Source organism: Dysidea avara, chromosome 5, assembly GCF_963678975.1.
Source record: "Dysidea avara chromosome 5, odDysAvar1.4, whole genome shotgun sequence".
Taxonomy (NCBI): Eukaryota; Metazoa; Porifera; class Demospongiae; order Dictyoceratida; family Dysideidae; genus Dysidea; species Dysidea avara.
In genome coordinates, this window is record NC_089276.1 from 17,851,441 (window position 1) to 17,857,440 (window position 6,000).

Here is a 6,000-nt window from a genome sequence, read left to right on the forward strand (position 1 = left end):
CATGAGCAGTGGCAGATTTAGGGGGGTTTCAAGGTTTCCACGGAAACCTCCTTTGAAAAATGATTGCATAACAATTAAATGTTTTGATTATTGCGGCGTGCACCTCGATCGAGATACTCTAATAGAGCAGTCACAGTAGCAAGTTATTTAAGGTATTTTATGTACTATATCAATAGGCTGTGACCTTTTTTTTCTTACCAAACCAGCATTACCAACTATTTAATACTTAAAAACGAAAGACTGCTCTATTAGAGAGTTTTAAAATTGCTTTGTCATAAATCATAAATAGTTGTACTGAGAGCTAATTGATGTGTGCAGACAGTTTTATTGATCAACCAGTAGCTTATCTAACTAATGAAATCCATACAATTGCAAATTATATTCATATGGTTACAGGTGTCATTTAGTCTGGACTATGTCGCCACTATTATCTTAAACAAGATTCATAGTTGTAATGAATTCATTACCCCATATGGTACTGCTAATAATACTCTAAACGTCAAAGCCTACAATTATTCTTTGAAGGATTGCTGTGCGCTGTAACAAAAATAAATCTAAAGATGGGTGACTGCTTTATTAGAGTAACTCAAAATAATTGTGCTCATAGCAGTAGTAGTTATACACTTACAATCACTTTTTTTGCTTTGACGTATTGAGTGGTAAGATGGCTGTTTATCTAGCTAATGAAATCCCTACAATTGTAAACTATATTCACACCGCTACTGGCGACACGTCTGACACATTTGACTTCTATAATGTGATTCATTATTAAAGGAAGTTTATTAGTCCCTATGATGTATATAGCACTGTACTAAGTGTTTCTGCTTAAAAGTAGTCTTGAAATGCTCTGTATAGTACCAAAATCCATAATGACTGTATTCACTGACTCTAATAGAGCATTCACCAAATTCGCAAAATTGTTATGTTATGAGGAAAACTTTTGCGTATCTCATGTCAGTGTAGCTATATCTCCATCTTCTAAACTGGAAACCCCCTTTATCCCGACTTTGGAACACTCTCCCAGAACATATTGTTACATCACCAGACTTGGACAAATTCAAAGCACTTTTAGAAAATTACTTATTTAACTAATCACTTGCATGTTTACATGTACCATATACTCAATTCTGAGTCCTGTACATTACAAATAAATAAATAAATTCCTAGATCCGCCACTGATGCGAGCGTAATCAGTTTCCAGGAATTGCAATGCGTGAGACGGAAAACCATGGGTGAGACAGCCATCCAGCTATCAAAACCCAACCTGTGTTCCATAATATTAGCTACATACTGAAAACTACAACATACTACTGTACACATCATTAAAGAAGGAACTTGGGAACCGAAGCTGAAACCAACCCTAACCTAACGTTAACACTACTTTTTGCATCCCCTAAAGTCGAATGCTCGGGGCAACTAGCTACTAGACGCGTCCCCTAAAGCAGAAATGCCAACGCATTAGGCGTGAGTCTCACTCTTTGGCTAGTAATCTCACGCTCTCACGCCTAACCCTCTGTTTCTCACTCTTTCAGCTTAGTTCTCACGCATTTCTCATGCCTGATCTGCTTCGTAATTAGCCCTGTGCTTAAATTTGGGCAAACCTGTGCTTATTTTTGTACTTGGAACATGAGACGGCCTTTTTTTTTTTTTTTTTGGTCTTCACTACCAAAAATCTTGGAGCTGCACTTGAATCTGGTCCACATTGCTGGTAGTGTTTGAGGTCTCACTCCTAAAATTGTTCAGAGGTTGGCATCTCTGCCTAAAGTCGAATCCTCGGGGCGCTATAGACGCGTGCCCTAAAGCGTCGAATGCTTGGGGCATACCACATCGGTGTCAATAGCTGATAGGTGGCTCTTACATCCACCGGTATACATAGACACTACGTTCATGGAAACATTGAAGCGTGCTAAACAGCGAAATAACAAGGGGAATCGCCAGCCGTATTTTGATGTAGACTTGGGTAGGATTGATCTAGCTATATAGTTGCAGGAGAAACTATAGAGGTTGATTTTTTCATTGCTAACCTTACTAATCTTAGTAATCGCCCTTCCTAGCCATTACCGATTATGCAACTCTTCGATTCTGATTGGTCAGCCAATATTTGGCTTCTGGCTCGTGCTCAGCCGGGCTCACTGGGCACGAGTGTCTTTCGATTGTGGTATTGTTTACACGTGGGTAATGGCAGACTTCAACGACAGTGAGTTATTTTCTGTATTTGAGAAACAAAAGCCCTAGAAAGCGGCAAAGAAAAAAGGCGCACCACTGCTAAAATGGAAAAAAGTGCCAGAATCAACTCCAAGTGATTCACCAGGAAACAGCAAACGAGCGAAGAAAAGTTTTGAAGGCGCTACAAGACCGAAACCAGAAGTAGTTGTAATGAACGACACGTCTGATGAAGAGCCTACAGTAAAGAGGCCCACACAGCTAATAAGCGAGAATGTCGTACCACAAGAGAGCACAGATAGGTGAGCGTTATTAAGAATATGCAACGAAACTTAAATAGGCACTCTAAATAAATTGTCTGTTTCGTCCTCCTCTCAAGTTATTTGTGGGCAGGAGGTCCATTTCCATTGTAAGAGCATTTTAATCCATTATAGGCACAACCTAATCTCGTCCTCTCAGACCCATTCTCCGAGGTGGCGCTTATCGATTAGAGATTATAAGCGCCCATACCTAAAATTTTAGTAGCAGGAATAGCTGCTATCAAACTCTACCCCAACATGTGATTGACTCTAAGGGCATTGGTCAATTGGCTGGTGTAGCAACAACTATTAATTGATTAAGTAATTGAAGTTTGTTGTGATCTGTGTATCATACTCTTCAGAGGCCTGCACAATAATGATATATCACAATTGTAAATTTGTACCAACTTGATAACTCATTGACACGTAAGATGACCTTGGAACTGACAACCTTGCAAAATCTATTTTACTGAATCTGTAAAATATTCTCATGGTCTAGCTTTTTATGAAACATGTAGGTAGTGTTTCCTTAATACATCAGAGCCATACTTGCATAGCCAACATGTTAGATCTATTAGGCAGACATGGGTCAAGGGCTTGAAGTACTTTTCAAGCACCTGTATAAGTGCTTAATCACAAGCACAGATGCTGCAATTTTGTAAATGCATCAAGTACAAAGTGGAGCATACATATTTAGACCCTTTTTGTGGTGAATTTTGGAGGTGTCTAAGTTACTTAGACCCTTTTCATGTTTACTTAGCCCTTTCATGTTTACTTAGACCCTTTTCATGTTTATTATGAGCACCCGGACTGGTAGCGTTGGCAACGCATCGCCACCTGAAAATTAATTTTAAACCCGTAATGGCTTGTTTCTACTAATGAATGCTACATTTCTCTGTCACAAGCAGCTGTCAACAATGTTAAGGTACAACAACTACATAAAGGGTCTAAATAACTTAGACTTCAGACCACAGGGGTCTAAGTAATTTAGTAGCGCCTTCACTTCGCTCAGGTGCCACGACACAGGGATCGGTTACTAAATTACTTAGACCCCTGTGGTCTGAAGTCTAACTATTACATAATGGTGCATGCAGTCATGCACCTATTGTTTTAAGTATTATTTTTATTGTTATAATGAACAAACATCAGTTGGTAAAAAGTTTTGTCTTTCAATCTGCACCTCTCAAGCCTAAAGACTTTCCCTGCTACACAGAATAATTGTTCTACAGGTATACCTGATAGAACCATTATTAGCATTTGATATCACCTTATGGTTGTTAAATGAGAAGCTCATTAAACCACAGACTTTTGCTTGAAGTGCTTATAAACACAAGTGCTTAAGCTTGACCCATGTATGCTATTAGGTTACCTGTAGGTGTTTTTTTTTTATATAAGCCATAACTACAGTGTATTTGCTCGCTACAGACCCACCCCTGCTGCTAGTGATAGTAAATAGACAACAACAGATCCAGTAGACACTACAGAAACTGAACAGGTTGCATAGAAAGTTGCTCCATTGTTTGCCAGACCAGCCACTGTAGTGACTATTGACAATGAAGCATTGACCCATCAGGTTTGTGTTCATTCTATGTGAGTATTATAACTAGAATAATACCTGGATACCTTTGGGCCAACTGATAGCCTTGATTATCAAGTTGTCCATGTCATTTTATGCACATGTATTCCCTTTCAAAGGGGGTGGTGTCATTGAGTGTTTTCTTTAACAGATTCCACTGCAGTGTTGTGTTAGCTTTAATCAGTAAGTGAAGTCTACCAGACTTGATTTGTAGACTTGGAAATGCAAAGTTTAGTACATGGAAGTTTGTAATCCTTTTTTGGCAGCACTTGTGCCATTACCTGCTTTTGTGCATGTACAAAGTTACTGTATATTACATACATCATTCTTACTGCATCTCATCATTCCACAGGTAGCCATTCCTCCAGGGTTTGACTATATACCACTAGTAAAACCAACTGGTCCACCAGCTAAGGTATGTGTGTGCGTGTGTAATGACTGTAACAGTACTACAGTAACTATGTCTCATTTATGTTAAATTTTGGGACCACCATAGTATTGTGATCCAACTGTTGTAGCAAGTGATCAGTTTTGCCATGTGTTGCCCTTTAGTTCATATTTGGAGGAATGCATACACATGTTATATGGGTACACATGCCAACATTAGGTGGGGTGATAACTTAATTCTTATAGCCTAAATCTACACATTGATTGAAAGTCTTTTCATTGGGCCACTTGGAGAAGGTTAAATGAACACTGTAACTACAGTGGCTTGCTTGTTGTGAAGCGATGAACAACAGCAAGTCACATCTCCATGTTTAATTTTGATTGTGGTTTTACTCGTGTGAGTCATATACGCCTGATAGAAAATTTAATAATGAAGCAAACAGGACTTGTTGGAAAGTGATAGGAGCAACCACCATCGAGTTATGGATCATTTTAAAGGGTTGGTGTGTTTCCTTACTGAATTATTATTAACATGACTAGTTTTGGCCTCACTGTTTGGTGTCCTAGATATCATTTTAATCCTTGTCACATCACAAGTAGAGTGATATAAATTGCATAGCCATAGGATGGACGCTTTGAAATTTATTGTACTTTGTGCAAGGCAAGGCACCGATGTTTATTAATTTATATCCTTATATGGGTTTAATGGCTGAGGTTACACTGTACACATCTACAGTATCAGTGATGTTTAGCCTTAGTTAAAATTGTACAGTTGCTCATTAAGTATATCTGACTATTGCTAGTCACACACAGTTAGTAATAAATCACGATGCAGTGAAATTAATGTTGTACCATAAACATTTCTTGTTGCCTGTTTACAGGAATATCCATTTGTGCTGGTTTCATTCCAGAAGGAAGCCATTAATTATGTGAAGAATAAACAGTCAGTGTTAGTATCTGCCCACACCTCAGCTGGAAAGACTAAGTGTACCATGGAACCTGTGTGTAGTGTGTGAACCTGAGAAACCACTCTTAATGAGTTGGCTTTTCAATTCTAAGGTTTATATGGTAACCTTTTAATACAAACACTTGCTTGGTCCTACTTGGCCTGATTCCAACTACAGCAACTCTTTTATCTGTACTATGTTAGTACAAGTATATGTGATGGAATTCAGTATTTGTTCTGTGAGTTGTATATCATTCAGTCATTACAATTGTAGGTATGCGATTGCTTTATCATTGAGGGATACCCAAAGAGTCAACTGTGCCACTCCTATTAAGGTTAGGGGGACAAGTATATGAACATTATGAATGTGTTTGTGAACATCGACAGTTGAGACAAGAACACATTATTGGTTTATAGGCCCTTAGCAACCAGAAGTATCATGAGATGTATGAACAGTTCCAAGATGTTGGACTGATGACAGGTGATGTTGCTATTTACCCTAGTGCCTCTTGTTTTGTTATGACATCTGAGGTGAGTGTTAGTGAACAATGAAATAGCACACACACACACACACACACACACACACACACACACACACACACACACACACACACACACACACACGCACA

General features: G+C 38.7%; 1 protein-coding gene across 1 annotated transcript in view; it reads left to right on the plus strand.

Annotated features, from left to right (window-relative positions):
* The window catches only part of LOC136255865 (exosome RNA helicase MTR4-like), a 28,530-nt gene extending 24,077 nt beyond the window's left edge, over positions 1–4,453 (plus strand). The window contains exons 21-23 of the mRNA XM_066048758.1: positions 3,888–4,035; positions 4,190–4,221; positions 4,391–4,453. The gene's annotated coding sequence lies outside the window, so the exon portion shown is untranslated. The remainder of the gene's footprint in view (positions 1–3,887; positions 4,036–4,189; positions 4,222–4,390) is intronic.
* Positions 4,454–6,000: the final 1,547 nt, after the last annotated feature.